The sequence below is a fragment of the Bison bison genome, unplaced genomic scaffold, assembly GCF_000754665.1.
Source record: "Bison bison bison isolate TAMUID 2011002044 unplaced genomic scaffold, Bison_UMD1.0 scf7180017864032, whole genome shotgun sequence".
In the NCBI taxonomy this organism is placed as follows: domain Eukaryota; kingdom Metazoa; phylum Chordata; class Mammalia; order Artiodactyla; family Bovidae; genus Bison; species Bison bison.
In genome coordinates this window covers 6,711,429-6,730,412 of record NW_011494604.1, presented here as the reverse complement: position 1 = coordinate 6,730,412, position 18,984 = coordinate 6,711,429, and the positions used below count along the sequence as shown (strand labels likewise).

At 41.2% G+C, this 18,984-nt stretch overlaps 1 long non-coding RNA gene across 2 annotated transcripts in view; it reads left to right on the top strand.

Moving 5' to 3' along the window:
* The window catches only part of LOC104984583, a 49,486-nt gene that overhangs the window by 16,540 nt on the left and 13,962 nt on the right, over nucleotides 1–18,984 (top strand). Inside the window, exon 1 of one of the 2 annotated variants that reach the window (XR_824767.1) lies at nucleotides 13,664–13,750. The exons of the other annotated variant lie outside the window; for it this stretch is intronic. This is a non-coding gene — a long non-coding RNA (uncharacterized LOC104984583). Of the gene's footprint in view, nucleotides 1–13,663; nucleotides 13,751–18,984 lie in introns of those variants that run through there. 2 annotated transcript variants of the gene reach the window in all.

Genomic DNA, 18,984 nt, shown 5'->3' with positions numbered 1-18,984 from the left:
GCCAGGAGAGCGCGCGCTGCTAGCTCTGGACTCCCGCGCCGGATGTGAGGTCACGTGCTTGCCTCATCCAGCGCGGAGGGCGGAGGGGCGCAGAGGGTACGCCGGGAGGGGCGGGGCCTGAGTGGGCGGGGGCGATGGCCAGGCCCCGCCCACATCTTCCCCTTCAGTCCCCTTTCCCCAGGCCGGAGCAGAAGAGAAAGAGGGAGTAAGAACGCTGGTGAGGAGCTGTGTGTTGGGTAGGTTACTAACGCAGGACGGCATTTTTTTTTTTTTGGCGGGAGGAGGTGATATTTGCCATCTTGGCCGCCGTGCAAAGACCAGTTTACAGTCCAAATCCTCATTTTATGAACAGGGAAACCGAGTTGTAGTGAGGGGCCTAGCCTGACTTGCCCAGAGTCAAGGTCACAGAGGTAGCTTGTACAAGAATGATGGAGAGGAGGTCAGATCCTGGCTCGGCTCGCGGTTCCTTAACATTACACTCCCCCTTGCAGAAACCAAAAACTATAGATCGCATTTAACAACCGACTCAGCGGTGCCCAGCCTTGCGAGGAGGACTGGAAGGCGTACCCAAGAGAAAGCTCCCACGCGCCCACTACACCTCCTCCAGGGATAGGGATTTTCTTCCGACAGCGCTGGATGCAAATTAAATACTTCCCCTAGCAGAAGATTTATCTCGGGGTACAGAGATGAACAAATCTTCCGGCCGCGTGAGCAAATCGCAGATTCGATTTTCGCGGCGTCCCTTGGGCGACCCGCACAAGGAGCGCACTCAGCCACCTGCTGCCTCGGGCTCCGGCCATCTTTTCGCCCTAAGACTCTCGCCCGTGCCCTTTAGGCCCCGCCATCACTGTTAGTGTCATTCACCTCGCGGCCAACAGAACTCCCATCTGCAGGGGCGGAAGTACGGAAGAGGCTCCGGACCTCTGGTGCACCGCCCTTGGGAGCTGTCAGGCTCTGGTTCCTGGCACATGATCCTACAAGTTGGGGGTTGCTACCCTTGATCCACGACACGTGGTGACACCTCATCTGAGACAGCACACACCCATGACATCGATGTCGCCTCACCAGGAGCCAGGAACACGCTCCTGGGCCTCTATGTCACCTGGAGCGGGACAGTTTACGCGCACTTCCTCGTACCGCGTCGTGTGGCGCACACTGTACCCAGATGGATCTGTAGCCCTCTCTCTAGCCCATGGGATCAGTCTCACTGTCTGTTTCCTCCCTCAAATGAGTAAATGAGATAAGGAGTGTGGTCGTTGTTGGGCAAACTATAAGAAGCTGTCTTGGTGGGGTTGAGCCCATAAAGCTTCCTTCCTCACCTCTCACTGCTACTTGGATCCTCGCTGTTTTCCCTCGGCCATTAAACAAGCTTAGCTCCTAAAAACAAAACTATGGCGCCCAACCTCCGCTCCAAGTACCCTCTCCAGTTAGCTTCCAAGGGCTCCACTCCCTCTCATGACCTCTTAAACAGTGGTCTCTCTGCTGTCTCCACTTCCTCATTTCTCCTCACTGGGCATTCCAGCTTCCCCTCTTCTCCCCAACACACACCCTTCCTCATCCTGCTTGGGTAAGAGAACCCCTGAGTTTCATTCTCCCAAATCTTAGTAGGCATTCTGCAGGCATTCTCTTTCTGGGTCTCTCTGTTACATTTGACAATTCAGATGACCCCCACCTTCTGGAATCTCAACATTCTCTTGGTTTGCGGAAGAGTATACTCTTCCAGTTCTCACATCTCAGTAAATAAGACCTCTGCCTCCTTGGGCGGCATCCTTAAGTGCCACTAATTGTGAGTCTCCACCTTATATGCAAGACTCCAAACCCACAGTTCTTCTCATTCTACTCTTAGGAGATCACCTCCAACCTCACGTTGCAATTACCCAATCAGCAGTTGCAGCCCAGACCTCTTCCACAAGAGTTAGACCCAAATATCCAACTGCCTGCCAGGAAGCTCTAGATATCATAGGGGTGCCTCAAACTCAGCTTGTCCAAAACTAAACTTGCCCTCTGCCTTCAAAGCAGCCCTTCCCTCAGCTGTTGGCACCAGCATCCACAGCCATCAGAATTAGAAAGTTGAGAATGAATGTGAGTGTTTTTATTTTATTTTGGCCTTGCAGCAGGGCATGTGGCCTGACCAGGGATGGAACCTGCCCACCCATCCTGCTTCTTCCCCCTGCAGTGGAAGGCAAAGTCTTACCCACTGAACCATTAGAAAAGTCCAAGTGTGAGTCATTATTGATTCAGCCCCTTGTCTTATCCAATCATCTAGTCATTTCTATTTCACCTCCTTAATAAGCCTCAAATCTCTACCTCCATTTCCACTGGCAAACATTCCAGTCATCCTTTCCAACCTGAACTATTACAGTAGCCTCCTAACAATCTCTTCAGACAAATTCATCCTCCACTCAGCCTCCAGAGTGAACTATCTAAAACACAAACGTATCTAAAAGTCAAGTGGGCCCTATTAGAAAGCATCACTACGAACAAAGCTAGTGGAGGTGATGGAATTCCAGTTGAGCTCTTTCAAATCCTGAAAGATGATGCTGTGAAAGTGCTGCACTCAATATGTCAGCAAATTTGGAAAACTCAGCAGTGGCCACAGGACTGGAAAAGGTCAGTTTTCATTCCAATCCCAAAGAAAGGCAATGCCAAAGAATGCTCAAACTACCACACAATTGCACTCATCTCACACGCTAGTAAAGTAATGCTCAAAATTCTGCAAGCCAGGCTTCAGCAATACGTGAACCGTGAACTTCCTGATTCAAGCTGGTTTTAGAAAAGGCAGAGGAACCAGAGATCAAATTGTCAACATCCGCTGGATCATGGAAAAAGCAAGAGAGTTCCAGAAAAACATCTATTTCTACTTTATTGACTATGCCAAAGCCTTTGACTGTGTGGATCACAATAAACTGTGGAAAATTCTGAAAGAGATGGGAATACCAGATCACTTGACCTGGCTCTTGAGAAATCTGTATGCAAGTCAGGAAGCAACAGTTAGAACTGGACATGGAACAACAGACTGATTCCAAATAGGAAAAGGAGTACGTCAAGGCTGTATATTATCACCCTGCTTATTTAACTTATATGCAGAGTACATCATGAGAAACGCTGGGCTGGAAGAAGCACAAGCTGGAATCAAGATTGCCGGGAGAAATATCAATAACCTCAGATATGCAGATGACACCACCCTTATGGCAGAAAGTGAAGAGGAACTCAAAAGCCTCTTGATGAAAGTGAAAGTGGAGAGTGAAAAAGTTGGCTTAAAGCTCAACATTCAGAAAACAAAGATCATGGCATCCGGTCCCATCACTTCATGGAAAATAGATGGAGAAACAGTGGAAACAGTGTCAAACTTTATTTTTTGGGGCTCCAAAATCACTGCAAATGGTGACTGCAGCCATGAAATTAAAGCTTACTCCTTGGAAGGAAAGTTATGACCAATCTAGATAGCATATTCAAAAGCAGAGACATTACTTTGCCAAAAAAGGTCCGTCTAGTCAAGGCTATGGTTTTTCCTGTGGTCATGTATGGATGTGAGAGTTGGACTGTGAAGGAGGCTGAGTGCCGAAGAATTGATGCTTTTGAACTGTGGTGTTGGAGAAGACTCTTGAGCGTCTTTTGGACTGCAAGGAGATCCAACCAGTCCATTCTGAAGGAGATCAGCCCTGGGATTTCTTTGGCAGAAATGATGCTAAAGCTGAAACTCCAATACTTTGGCCACCTGATGCGAAGAGTTGACTCATTGGAAAAGACTCTGATGCTGGGAGGGATTGAGGGCAGGAGGAGAAGGGGATGAAAGAAGATGAGATGGCTGGATGGCATCACTGATTCGATGGACGTGAGTCTGAGTGAACTCCGGGAGTTGGTGATGGACAGGGAGGCCTGGCGTGCTGCGATTCATGGGATCGCAAAGAGTTGGACACGACTGAGAAACTGAACTGAACTGATCTAAAATCCTGCAGGAGTTCCCCCTGGTGTCTTGCTGTTACATGTATCTCCAAGGAACGCAACAGGAACTTGTCAATGCACTCTTGCCTTTAAAAGACCACAGAGAGGTCCAAACTTCAAGAAACAGCCAACATCCCCAAAATAAGGCAACACATGGCCAAACAAGAAAAAGCTATAGGAAGAAAAAGGGCAATTGAATATTTCAAACAGTTTTCTGTTACAGATGTTCTGGGTAGGAAAGAAGAGAATTTGGACACTGATGGGAGGAGCTCCTGAGTCACTGGGAAAAGCTTGAGCATGTTTATAGGTTAAGGGGAAAGATAAGCTAGAAAAGGAGAAGCCAAAGATGAAGGGAAAGGGAGTGGAGTGAAGCTTGAAAAGTTCTGGAAGGCTGGCTGGTTCTTGGCCCAAGATAATTCTGGGCCTGGACTTCTGTTCATGCTGAGCCCAGCCCTTCCCTCCTCTAATCCTACTCATTCCTTGAGACCCAACCTCCAATTACAACTCCAAATAAGTAACAGTCCTCCATGTGTGCATGTGCTTAGTCACTCAGTCATTTGGTAAGCTCTCACTTCACTTTCCACCCTTATTCTCGATTGTCTTCCCCTCTTACATCATCTTACCTTTCTAGTTCATTGAAAAAAAAAAATTGTAGACCATCAAGAGGGAACACCCACAAATCTATGCATTAACCCACACCGGCATGGAGTATCTCCTTCACTCACCTTTTTGCCGAGGGGCAGACAGTGCCTCCTTCCAAGAGCTCTAACCCTTTGTAAGTATAGTCCTGGGCCTCCCAAAGGTCACTGCTATTGCCAGCTCCAGTGGATACTTTTTAGTCTTTATCTCTCAGCCCTCTCAGCAACTTTATCTCCCATTCTTGAAACACTTTTATCTGGGTGTCTCTTTCCTATTTCCTCATCCCTCTTTGTGTGTATCATTTCAGACTCTTGTGGCTACTGCCTCTGTCTCACCTCTAAACGGTGCTGCTCCCCAAGGCTGAATGCAGAGCCCATTTTTCTGTTTGTACAGTCTGTGTGGATGTGTTGTTGGATTTTGGTCTTTGCTTTGGTTTGCTTTGGTTTTGTCATCTATGGACCTTACAAAACTTGTGGATGGGCTTCGGGAGGTCTATAAGTTCCTTAAACTTGAATGAAAACAAATACTTTTAAAGGAAGAAGTATAGCTTCTATCAGCTTTTCAAAGTCATCTGGAACCCCCCAAAAGGATAAGAGCACTTATCTATATTTGCTCCCCCAAATGATATCAATCACCATGGTGATAGCTATCATCTGTATGTACATTTATAACATAATGATATATATATGTATCTGTAGCCCAGGTCTCACTTCAGAATCCCTGGGCCGTATGTCCATGAGCCATATGTCACATAATTCCTCAGTAGTACCTCATCAATTCACTCATCCAAAACTCAACTCTTGCCCGTCTTCCCCAAACCAGACATTCACCTAGGCTTTCTGGTCTGGTGGCGCTGTTACCTAACCAGCTCCACAAACCAGAAACCTAGGGGTCAGTCTTTCCAATTCATTCTCAAATCCACTACAAATCCTTTCATATCTCACCATCTCTACTTCCACTAGAATAATTCAAGCCACCTGCATCTCTCACCTGGAACTACTGCCTTACCCTCCAACTGATTTTTCGAATTTCATCCTTGTTGTTGTTCAGTTGCCAAGTTGTGTCTCTTTGTGACTCCATGGACTGCAGCGTGCCAAGCTTCCCTGTCTTCCACTATCTCCCACAGTTTGCTCAAATTTATGTCCCTGAGGTCTATGATGCTATCTAACCATCTCATCTTCTGCCATCCTCTTCTCCTTCTGCCTTCAGTCTTTCCCAGTGTCAGGGTCTTTTCCAATGAGTTGGCTCTTCACATCAGGAAAGCCTGCCCTCCCAGAAACCATTTCATCCTTACCCATTTCCAATCCCATTCTTACACGACAGCAAAGTGAATTACTATGTGTGACTTGGAGCATAGCTTCTGATAAACATTTTCAATTGCTCCTTATTTCACTGAAAATAAAATGTGAACGTCTTTGACCTATAAAGTCCAGTGTTGGATGTGGCCTGCCCAACATTACACCTTTCCTGGCACTCCTGTCTTTCACCTTCCTCCCAGCCTAGATCTTTCCCCACTTCACCTCATTCTAATCACAAGCCTTCTTTCAGTTCTTCAAACAGATTGCACTTTCCTGCCCTCAGGGGCTTTGCACAACCATTTGTTTCTCTCTTTCCCTTGTTTCCTTGCTTGGCTAACCCTCGCAAATTCAGCTCTTGGCTTAAATATGTGTACATCAGTTCTTGATAAAGGCCTTCCCTAACTATTCGTTCTTTCCTTTATTTTCTGATGCCCTCCATTTATTTTCTTTATAACCATCATCCCAATTTTATTTACCTGTGAGTTTATGTATGTATTTAACACTATCTCCCCCACCAGATTTCAACTCTGTAAAGATGAGGACTTATTACGGTGCCAGAATTTTTCTAGAAGGGGCTTAAAAGTAGTAGTCTTTTTGAGAGAGGAAATGGTTTGTCTTGAGGCTATGTTTGCATGGCACTTTACATAAGACTGAAAAAGTTATCAGTTATCCATGTTTATAAAGGGCAAAGGAGTTTTGGAATTAAGGGGAAGGGACACCGAAAGCATTTCCCCTGCCCTCCCAAGAAGCCATCTCTTCATGCTGCTGAGTTGGTTTGGTTTATCGCTACAGATCTAGCACTAGATGAAGCCTTGCATGGCCTTCCCAGGTGGCACTCATGCTGCTGCTAAGTTGCTTCAGTGGTGTCTGACTTTGGCGACCCTATGGACCATAGCCCGCCCGGCTCCTCTGTCCATGGGATTCTCCAGACAAGAATACTAAAGTGGGTTTCCATGCCCTCCTCCAGGGGATCTTCCCAACCAAGGGATTGATTACCACCTGATACTAGTGGTAAAGAACCTGCCTGCCAATGCCAGAGACATAAGAGACAGGTTCAATCCCTGAGTTGGAAAGATCCCCTGGAGGAGGCCATGGCAACCCACTCCAGTATTCTTGCCTGGAGAATCCACTGACAGAGGCGTCTGGCAGGCTATGGTCCATAGGGTTGCAGAGAGTCGAACACGACTGAAGCGACTGAGCGCCCACTCGTGAAGCCTGACATATGGTAGACTGTCAAATGTTTGTTGTCAAATGTGAATGAATGAATTTACAGTCTCAAACACCATCTCTGTTAAATGCCTTTCCTGACTCTCAGGCTAAGGATACCTATTCTGTTCATCTTTTCCACTACATTTACAATCTTGAATGAGTACCTTGTTTGGTGTCTGTCTTCCATTAGTCTATGTTGCATTCATGTTTTTGCTTTTACAATTCTAACTACTTTCATATGGTATTTGATCATTATAGCAATACCAACACTAAAAGCTGTAGCTACTAATATCTATATTTTTTATAGATGAAGAAATGGAGGTAGCTTTATATGTATCATTTCATTTAATCATTGGAATAATTCAGGAAGTAGGTACTATCATCATCTCAATGTTTGCAGATGAAACTGAGGAAAGCTTAAAATTTCATTTTACAGAGTAGGAAAAGATACTATTAATAAGTAACTCTCTTAAAGTCACAGAGCTAATAAACAACACACAGCCTGCATTCAACATAGGAAGCTTGGCTCCAGGGTCAAACTTTTGATCAGTAAAACCAAATGAAGCTGTAGGGATCCAGCCTCTGGGATCCAAACCCTTTGGATTATCTGTTGAAGCACCCAGACCCTGACTTTTCATGAGCAGATACCCAACTCATCCATCCTTAGCACCTAGATCAGATCAGATCAGTCGCTCAGTTGTGTCCAACTCTTTGCGACCCCATGAATTGCAGCACGCCAGGCCTCCCTGTCCATCACCAACTCCCAGAGTTCACTCAGACCATGTCCATTGAGTCAGTGAAGCCATCCAGCCATCTCATCCTCTGTTGTCCTCTTCTCCTCTTGCCCCCAATCCCTCCCAGCATCAGAGTCTTTTCCAATGAGTTAACTCTTCACATGAGGTGGCCAAAGTACTGGAGTTTCAGCTTTAGCATCATTCCTTCCAAAGAAATCCCAGGGCTGATCTCCTTCAGAATGGACTGGTTGGATCTCCTTGCAGTCCAAGGGAGGCTCAAGAGTCTTCTCCAACACCACAGTTCAAAAGCATCAATTCTTCAGCGCTCAGCCTTCTTCACAGTCCAACTCTCACATCCATACATGACCACAGGAAAAACCATAGCCTTGACTAGACGAACCTTTGTTGGCAAAGTAATGCTTTGAATTACTTTGAAATTACTTTGAAAGTAATTCTGCTTTTGAATATGCTATCTAGGTTGGTCATAACTTTCCTTCCAAGGAGTAAGCATCTTTTAATTTCATGGCTGCAGTCACCATCTGCAGTGATTTTAGAGCCCCCAAAATAAAGTCTGACACTGTTTCCACTGTTTCCCCATCTATTTCCCATGAACTGATGGGACGGATGCCATGATCTTCGTTTTCTGAATGTTGAGCTTTAAGCCAACTTTTTCACTCTCCACTTTCACTTTCATCAAGAGGCTTTTTCGTTCCTCTTCACTTTCTGCCATGAGGGTGGTGTCATCTGCATATCTGAGGTTATTGATATTTCTCCCGGCAATCTTGATTCCAGCTTGTGTTTCTTCCAGCCCAGCTTTTGTCATGATGTACTCTGCATATAAGTTAAATAAGCAGGGTGACAATATACAGCCTTGACGAACTCCTTTTCCTATTTGGAACCAGTCTGTTGTTCCATGTCCAGTTCTAACTGTTGCTTCCTGACCTGCATACAGATTTCTCAAAAGCTAGGTCAAGTGGTCCGGTATTCCCATCTCTTTCAGAATTTTCCACAGTTTATTGTGATCCACACAGTCAAAGGCTTTCGCATAGTCAATAAAGCAGAAATAGATGTTTTTCTGGAACTCTCTCGCTTTTTCCATCATCCAGCGGATGTTGGCAATTTGATCTCTGGTTCCTCTGCCTTTTCTAAAACCAGCTTGAACATGAGGAAGTTCACGGTTCACATATTGCTGAAGCCTGGCTTGGAGAATTTTGAGCATTACTAGCGTGTGAGATGAGTGCAATTGTGCGGTAGTTTGAGCATTCTTTGGCATTGCCTTTCTTTGGGATTGGAATGAAAACTGACCTTTTCCAGTCCTGTGGCCACTGCTGGGTTCTCCAAATTTGCTGGCATACTGAGTGCAGCACTTTCACAGCATCATCTTTCAGGATTTGAAATAGCTCAACTGGAATTCTATCACCTCCACTAGCTTTGTTCGTAGTGATGCTTTCTAAGGCCCACTTGACTTCACATTCCAGGATGTCTGGCTCTAGGTCAGTGATCACACCATCGTGATTATCTGGGTCGTGAAGATCTTTTTTGTACAGTTCTTCTGTGTATCCTGCCACCTCTTCTTAATATCTTCTGCTTCTGTTAGGTCCATACCATTTTTGTCCTTTATCGAGCCCATCTTTGCATGAAATGTTCCTTTGGTATCTCTGATTTTCTTGAAGATATCTCTAGTCTTTCCCATTCTGTTGTTTTCCTCTATTTCTTTGCATTGATCGCTGAAGAAGGCTTTCTTATCTCTTCTTGCTATTCTTTGGAAATCTGTATTCAGATGATTATATCTTTCCTTTTCTCCTTTGCTTTTTGCTTCTCTTCTTTTCACAGCTATTTGTAAGGTATTAGCACCTATGTAGGACCCAGTTCATGATGGTACTCAGTAAGAAATATACTAAGTAAATGAATAACAAATTTTCAATGATTTTCACAATCACAATGCAAACTAACAATGAAATGACTAAGCTTCCCAGTTTTATAGAGAAGAAAAGTGAGGTTCACAAGTTCATAAGAGGAAGCGATTTGGCTTACTGGCCTTCTGGCTAATTCCAGCCTCTTTGGGATTTCTGCTGCTGCTTCCACAAAAGGCTAGAGGATGGTTTTGAGGAAGGGCTACACCTTAGGAAAAACTAAAAAAGAAAAACAATTGCAAAAATGCCATAGCACTCATTGCCTTTCCTATGAAAACTGACCATTAAAGTACTTTATGGTGTTCATCTAACAAGCTCTCTATTCCCTTTAGTTCCTCCTAAGTCATTTTGTTCCTATTTAGCTTGAACCACACATGCCTCTGTGTTTGTGTGTGTGTGTGTGTGTGTTGGAACAAGAAGAGAAGGAGAGCTGTGAGTCAGATGTCTAGAAATCAGGGTCCAGAGGCCACCACAGACTCGTTTCTGTTGCTAAGCAAAGCATGTAATCTTTTCTGTCTCTGCCACAAGACAGAAAGCCAGGGATCTGCATTCTTCTCAGGCCACGGTGCCCTGGGATATGGTGGGTCACGTGCCACTGAATGTAGTTTTCAAACTCGCTGTTCAGACCATATGACCCATACCTGGAGGAGTGCTCACTGCTGGCATGTAGCCCATCATGTGCTAGTGAACCAGTACCCCTGGAGGAAAAAAGCCCTGATTTGTGGCACCTGCCAATTTCGTGGTGTCAGTATTCCCACCACAGCCATATTCCAGCTATCAACAGTAAACACAGCTCACAAAATTCCTGAAAATGTAGCAATCTGCTCTAATGAGCCAACACAAATCAGTGCCAGCACACTACTGCTTATAGTACCTCCTTGCATGGATAGGGAGAGGAGAAATACAAGCTAAGCTGTTCCTGGGAATTTCCCTGTGTTTAGATATAATGATTTCACCTCTGAGGACAAAAAAGAGCAATGGTACTGGAGATGGGAAAACTAGGTTCTAATCTTAACCTTCTTAGAAGTAACATATTTATTTCTTAAAATTTAAATTTTAATAGGAATATTATTACCTACTTCACAGGATGGTTGGTTATCTAACAAACACTTATAAAGCACTTGGTTATCTAATGAACACTTATAAAGCACTTACTATCAGCTAAGCACTATTTAATCCCTTACATTTACTTATTTCATCTTCATAACAACAGTTTATAATCAAAGCTATGGTCTTTTCAGTAGTCATGTATGGATGTGAGAATTGGACCATAAAGAAGGCTGAGCACCAAAGAATTGATGCTTTTGAACTGTGGTGTTGGAGAAGACTCTTGAGAGTCCCTTGGACAGCAAGGAGATCAATCAATCCTAAAGGAAATCAACCCTGAATATTCATTGAAAGGACTGATATTGAAGCTGAAGGTCCAATACTTTGGCCACTTGTTGCAAAGAGCTGACTCACTGGAAAAGACCCTGAAGCTGGGAAAGATAGAAGACGAAAGAAAAGAAGAGGGCAACAAAAGATAAGATGATTAGATAGCACCACCAACTCAGTGGACATAAATTTGAACAAACTCTGGGAGATAGTGAAGGACAGGAAAGCCTGGCCTGCTGCAGTCCATGGGGTCACAAAGAGGTGAACACAACTTAGCGACTGAACAAAAACAACTATTATCAACTGAGAGATGTGAAAGACCAAGGCACAGAGAAGTTAACTAAGTTCTCTAAGGTCACACAACTAGCAGTGGTGCCAGGATTTGAACCTGGCTCCAAAGTCTGTGCTCTTACACTTTAGGGCCCCAAAGCAAAGCAGCTGCCTGATTTTATAAACAGAGTTTTATTGGAACACAACCATGTCTGTTTATTTACATAAATAAGCATGTTTGTTTATGTAAATTTATATAAATAAACATAAATCTGCTTTTGTGTTACAACAGCAGAATTGAGTAGTTGTGACAGAGACCATATGACCACAAAGCCCAAAATATTTATAATATCTGGCCCTTTACTGAAAAGGTTGGCTGATCCCTGCTCTATGGTATCCTGCCTATTTATATGGGGAGAGACAATGATTTTCATTAAGAACCTAGTAACTCCTAAGATCAAACTGGTTCTGAAATTGTTTTCTGAGCCAGTAAGACAAGTGAAAAATAATGTCAGGTTTGTAATTGTACCTGTCATTTGTACCGTAACAGTAAGGTGTAAACTTCAGTAACAAATGAGCCATGGTAACAATTTAGAAATATATACCTGATGTCATGGGATCCCAACCTCACAGAACTGGAATTAATTCAGAAATTGTTCATCGCAACCTTGACTCTCCACCTTGAACTATCATATTGGGTTTCTGAAGTTAATGCCGTGAATCCTCCATGATCATCCTTCAAGCCCTCCATGATGATTCCCAATATGTGTACAACAGAGCAAAGTCACCTCCTTTATGGGGCTCAGGTGCCAGGCTCACACCTGTCATTCTGTCCCCAAGGCAGCTCCTCCACGTGGCTGTTTCAGATGCCAAGCAGAGAAACTCCTGAACGCCTGTCATTCACTGGCCTCTTGGACAGTCGTTAAAAACTTCCCCTGCCTTTGCAACTACTTCCTGTGAGCCTCTCAGGGACTACTAGTCACTCGTGACCTGTTTTCAGAGCTGATAGTTCTGGCTTCCAAAGCGAATGAGGAACAAGTGCAGCTACAGGTGATTGTTTCCTTTATGCTCCAGGCTGCAGAAAAGAATTGCTCAGTGAAGGTGAAAGGACCAGCATAGGTCAGCTGGGTGGGAATGATTGCCTCACTCAAGTCAATAGATTTTCATCCTGCTATAAACTATGGGTTCATAACTCAAGATCACTAGGAGGCTGTTTATTATCGTCTGTTTGCTGAAGACAGTTGCTTCTTTATAGTTATAAAGAAAAAGAACCCTTTTTGTTTTGTTTGCTTTTCTTGTTTTTCTTCTTTTCTCAAAAGAAAAAATACCTCTACCAAACTGGCAAATTAAGACAATACTGTGCTGATTGACCTACTGTATGGAAGTCCCATTACCAAAGAATTTCTTTCAGGAACATTTCAAAAGTAAGTTGATCCAAAAGACAACTCCACCATGAGGTTACCTGAAACCTAATCCAGGCTAGAAAGCAGAGTCCAAACAGCTCAAGGTTTTGCAAATTCCACAGCAGCTGCAGGCACAAAATGAAATAAAACAAGGCGTTAAGGTGGAGAACATCAGAAACATCTCACTATTTCCTTATTGTTTTTTGACACTGGACTCTTTAAATATAAATTGTTTACATCGCTCACAAAGAACACCAAAGTGAAACCTCTTGGAGTTTTACTAACAATTCCGTTTATAATTTTTTAACCTTATATGATTTCTTTAGGATACCTTTAAATACATTTATGAACTTAGTTTCATTTTTAAAATATAAATGAAGTCTCAGGACCTTAAAGATCTCAAATATTCCTTCAAGGGAATATTCCTTTGGGTGTCTGAAACACTTGATTTTATCTCTCCATTAGAAATTGTGTGTTCCTACAATTAAAATTCATGCTCAGTCTCACTCTCCTTCATACCAATTCAAATATTCACAGACTTATTGCAAGCTCCAAAAGAGAAGGTACAGTCATATTCACCTTTTTATCCCCCACATGTGACTATAGTAGCAGGTAGTAAATATTGTTATTGTTGCTATGTAACCTTCATGAAGACAAACTTTCTCTATTTTGTTCATTCCTATAACCCCAGCAACTAGAACAATAAACGCTGGGTCGTAGCCTCTCAATAGAGTTTGAATAGATTAGCCTACAGCCTTAATAAATGTAGTAGAAGGAGTTTTAGAATTTTTAACTTTTTAAAAGTTTTATTCAATCCGGCCCTCCTTGTAAAAGTCAGTGATCAATCAGAGAAGTAGAATCAGTAGAAGATATCTGTTAAGAGATTTACTGCAAAGAATTGGCCTACACGATCGTGGGGATTGACTAGACAAGGCTGAAATCCGTAGGACAGATCATCAGTAAAGGTAGGCTGGAACACTCAGGTGGATTTCTTCTTCTCTAGACAAGAGTCAGCCCTGTTCTTAGGACCTTTCAACTGATTCAACCAGTTGATCATCTTCGATAACCTCCCTACTGAAAGTCAACAAAGGACTTTAATCATATCTACAAAATACCTTTGTAGCAATACCTTGATCTATGCTTGACTGAGTATCTGGGGACTCTAGTCAAATTGACACATTAAAAAAGACCAGCATATCCATCAAATTCCTATTTTGGAACTTTGAAAGTGACTCTTTCCATTTATGTATTTATTTCTTTATCTTATTTTGTGTAAGAAGGAATAATCCTATATGTATCAAGTTTCTTTAGAAATGTTCACATCATCTGCTCAAGATGTTTCAATAATAGAAACCTAATAACAAATTAGCTGGGTAAATTAAAGGACCAGCATGCCCTTGCAAAGACATTTCTCCTCTATTAACTCATATAAGAATTTGAAACAGAGAAAATGCTTACATAGAGATGGTCACTCAGACATCATTCATAATGGAGAAAAATGGTGGAAGAGAAAACCTAAAGATAGTAAAATTGGAATGTAATTTATAGAACATCCACATGATGGAATATTATGTAAACATTTAATAGTATATTTACAAGATAAAATAATAAAGATTAAAATGACAATAAATTGAATAGAGAATAAGAAATCATTACAGAAAACTGATGTCCCAAAACTTAATTCTTGGAAAAACTTGACAACATTGACAAATCTTTATCTAGATAATTAAGAATATTTTTGAATATTTTGATAATTTGAGAATCAAGAATATCAAGAATTACCAAAATCAAGAATAAAAAAGAGAATATCATCACCTATATTATAAAAACTAAAAGATTTGTAAAGGAATACTATGAATAATTATAGTATTCAACAAATTAGATACCTAAACAAAATGGGTTCATTTCTAGAAAGATGCAAACTATCAAAACTGACTCAAGCAGAAATGAAAATGAGTAGACCTGTAACAGAGATTGAATTAGTTATTTTTTAAAGTTTCCACAAAGAAAAGCCTAGGACCAGATGACCTCATCAACAAAGTATATAAACATTTAAATAAAGAAAATATCAATTCTTCACATACTGTTCCAAAAAATAAAATAGAAGCAAACATTTCCTAACTCAGTCTATGAGGCCAGCATTAACCTAATAAGCAAAGCCAGACAGAGACATTGCAAGAAACTACAGACCAACATTCCTTATAAATATAGACACAAGTGTCTTTGAACTACTGGAAAAACAAGTCCAAAAATATGTAAAAAGGATTTTATACCATCACCAACTAATATTTATCCCAGGAATATAAAGGTTGATCATACACATGAAAATCAATAAATATAATACACCATGTTGAAGGCAAAAGGAGAAAGGGGCAGCAGAGGATCAGAAGGTTAAATAGCATCACAGACTCAATATGGACATGAATTTAAGCAAACTCTGGGAGATAGTAGAGGATAGAGGAGGCTGGTATTCTAGGCTAGGGCAGTTCATGGGGTCACGGAGTTGGCCACGACTTAGTCACTAAATAACAACAACAGCAATACACCATGTTAGATATAAAGAACAAAACCACATGATCTTCCCAATAGATGCAGAAATTTTTGACAAAGTTCAGTACCCTTTCATGATAAAAATTTGCCAAAGTTCATAGCATCATTCATAACAATCATAAAGTGGAAACAATCCAAATGCCCATCAATTGATGAATGAGCATTCCATATGATGGAATATTGTTTGGCAATAGAAAGATTGAATAAGCAAATCCACAGAGACAGGAATGTAGACTAATGTTTTTCAGGGGTGACGGAGATTCAGGGGTATGAAGACGTAACTGCTAATGAGTACAGGGTTTCCTTTTGGAGTAATGAAGATATTCTGAAGTTAGATGATGATGACAGTTGGAGAGTTCTATGAATATGCCACAAGCCACTGACTTGCATGCTTTAAAACAGTGATTTTTATGGTATGTGAAAAATATCTCAATAAAGATATTTTTTTAAATAGTATATTTACAGAAAGTTTTTAAAAAGATAATAAGGGCTCCAGGCCATGGTTCAATTGTGCCTTTCCTTAGACCGTATATCCCTCCAGGTATCATAATCTAATTCAGTAATCAAATTAGACCAACAGAAGGCTCCAAATGGAGTGATATTAATCCAGTGCCTCTCAGAATTACCCTGAAGGCATTTCATCTGAATATTTTCTGCATAGCTTTTATCTAAGTTCCTGTTATAAATAGCCATATGGAACTAACTTTTGCATTTTTTGCATGAACACTGAAAACGTTGCCCTTCGCATTATCAGGTCATTTATTGCTACCATATTATAAAATACTTTATGAAAATAACATTTTATAATTTATATTTGGAAAAGCAATGTCCTTTAGGAATTATTCTTTTTAATTACCAAAATTATACAACTGATTGTAATTTCTTTTTAGCCTTGGAGAAAGCTCAGTTGAACTGTAGCAATTATGTTGATTAAAATAATTAACATATTTGTATCTCCATTTTTTTCTTTGTTTTTCTTTTTCTATTCATAATTTGCTATGTTATGACATGGAATTTAAGTTACTTCAGATCCCAATATTTGAAGTGCAGGTGCAGGACTCTGGACTAAGTTTCAATATTTAATTGTACCTTACATTAAATCAGGATTTCTCTGTATTGATACTATTGCTATTCTGAGCAAGATAATTCTTTGGTGAGGGGAGGCTGTCCTGTGCATTGTAGTATATTCAACAGCATCTTGGCCTCCACCCACGAGATGCCAGTAACAAGTCTTCAGTTAGACAACCAAAAATGTATTCAGACATTGCCAAATGTCCCCTGGAGGGCAAAATTGCCCATGATTAAGAATCACTATCTTAAATCATCATTGAAAAACTGACGCCCATTACTCTTTCCAATCAGTCTTAAGGTGACAAAAATTCATTACTCTAGATGGATAGGTAGGTAGGTAGATAGATAATAGATAGATAGTTTCATACTTTGCTCACTTATTTGAGATGAATCAAGGATGTCTCTGAACTGGATGTCAGTCCCTGAAGCAGAGCTACTTCCACACAGATCTTTAAAAAAAGAATTTTCTAATCTTTCATTTGAACCCAACAATCCATTAAAAAGAAAATTAAATCTTAGATGAGGAAACAGATAAAGGGATATGATCAATTTCAGGGCTAAATTCCAAATTCAGTGCTGTTCCTCTTACTGCCAGGAAAACCTTCCTCTCTGTCTACATATAGCATCCCTCCCCAGGTGGTCAAGGATGGGAGTGAAGTCCTATGAGGCTAAAGATAATCTTCTAAAGTGATCTTCTAAGTATTCCAGTCAATACCTAGAAAATGGACTACCTCTTCCCAGAGTACACTGTATTCCAATCTAACTGAAACTCACAAATTTCCATTAGCTCTAACTTCCTGTTTACAGGGAATGAAAGGGATAGAAGAATGAGTTAGATACTAGTAGGAAACAATCAATCAGATCCTAAAGTAGGGGCATTCCATAAGACAACTGGTCTGAACTATTCCAAAATGTCAGTTATCTTGAAAATAAACAATCAAAAAACAAAATCATGGATAAACTATTTTGGAATAAAATAGACCAGCCATCATAGTAAATAAATGCAACATGTGGACCTAGATTTGAATCCTGGTAGTATCTAAAAGGATTCTTAAAGAGAATTTTGAATTTAGATTTCATCAGTCTTATTTTTCTTATATGTGATAATGGTGGTGTGGTATAATAGGAGATTGTTCTAATTCTTAAGAGATACTTGGGGAAACTATTTTGGGATAAAGTGCCATGATATCTGCAACTTTCTAATTGGTCGACAACAATAAAACAACAAAGATAGATAGACACATATGGTAAAATATTAACATTTCTTGAAGTTTAAATGGAAGATGTGAAGTTTGCTGTACTATTCTTTCAGTTTCTCAAAACATATGGAATATTTTCATATTTTATAGAAAGTTCAGGGGAAACTAACAACCCTCCTTAAATGCACTGATTAAGAGTAACCCACAGGTCACTTTCAGTTGGGGAAGGTCCATGGTTATGCTTCAAGGACCCCACAAACTCCTTACAGTTGTGAGCAGATGCAGCTCTACCTTTTCTATAGTTCTCATTCAAATGTTCAAGGGGGTCCCATGCCTTCAGAAGGGCTGAGGCCTATAGGCTTGTCTGAAGATTTTAGGTCTGATGCCTGCCAATGTGAGAGATTTTTGAGTTGCAATTCAATTGCAATTGCTGTTCCAATAACATGTAAGTCACAGGACCTTAGAACTGAAAGGAAGGAAAGTTAGGAATGATTTAATTAATGTCTTTAATTCTAAAGACAGCAGCTCTGAAATAGACCTTGTCCAGGATCAGGCAATTAGCTCAGTGGTAGACTTAAATTGAAGAAAGTAGGGAAAACCACTAGACCATTCAGGTATGACCTAAACAAATCCCTTATGATTATACAGTGGAAGTGAGAAATAGATTTAAGGGCCTAGATCTGATAGATAGAGTGCCTGATGAACTATGGACGGGAGGTTCGTGACATTGTACAGGAGACAGGGATCAAGACCATCCCCATGGAAAAGAAATGCAAAAAAGCAAAATGGCTGTCTGGGGAGGCCTTACAAATAGCAGTGAAAAGATGAGAAGCAAAAAGCAAAGGAGAAAAGGAAAGATATAAGCATCTGAATGCAGAGTTCCAAAGAATAGCAAGAAGAGATAAGAAAGCCTTCCTCAGCGATCAATGCAAAGAAACAGAGGAAAACAACAGAATGGGAAAGACTAGAGACCTCTTCAAGAAAATTAGAGATACCAAAGGAACATTTCATGCAAAGATGGGCTCGATTAAGAACAGAAATTGTATGGACCTAACAGAAGCAGAAGATATTAAGAAGAGGTGGCAAGAATACACAGAAGAACTGTATAAAAAAGATCTTCACGACCCAGATAATCATGATGGTGTGATCACTGACCTAGAGCCAGACATCCTGGAATGTGAAGTCAAGTGGACCTTAGAAAGCATCACTACGAACAAAGCTAGTGGAGGTGATGGAATTCCAGTTGAGCTATTCCAAATCCTGAAAGATGATGCTGTGAAAGTGCTGCACTCAATATGCCAGCAAATTTGGAGAACCCAGCAGTGGCCACAGGACTGGAAAAGGTCAGTTTTCATTCCAATCCCAAAGAAAGGCAATGC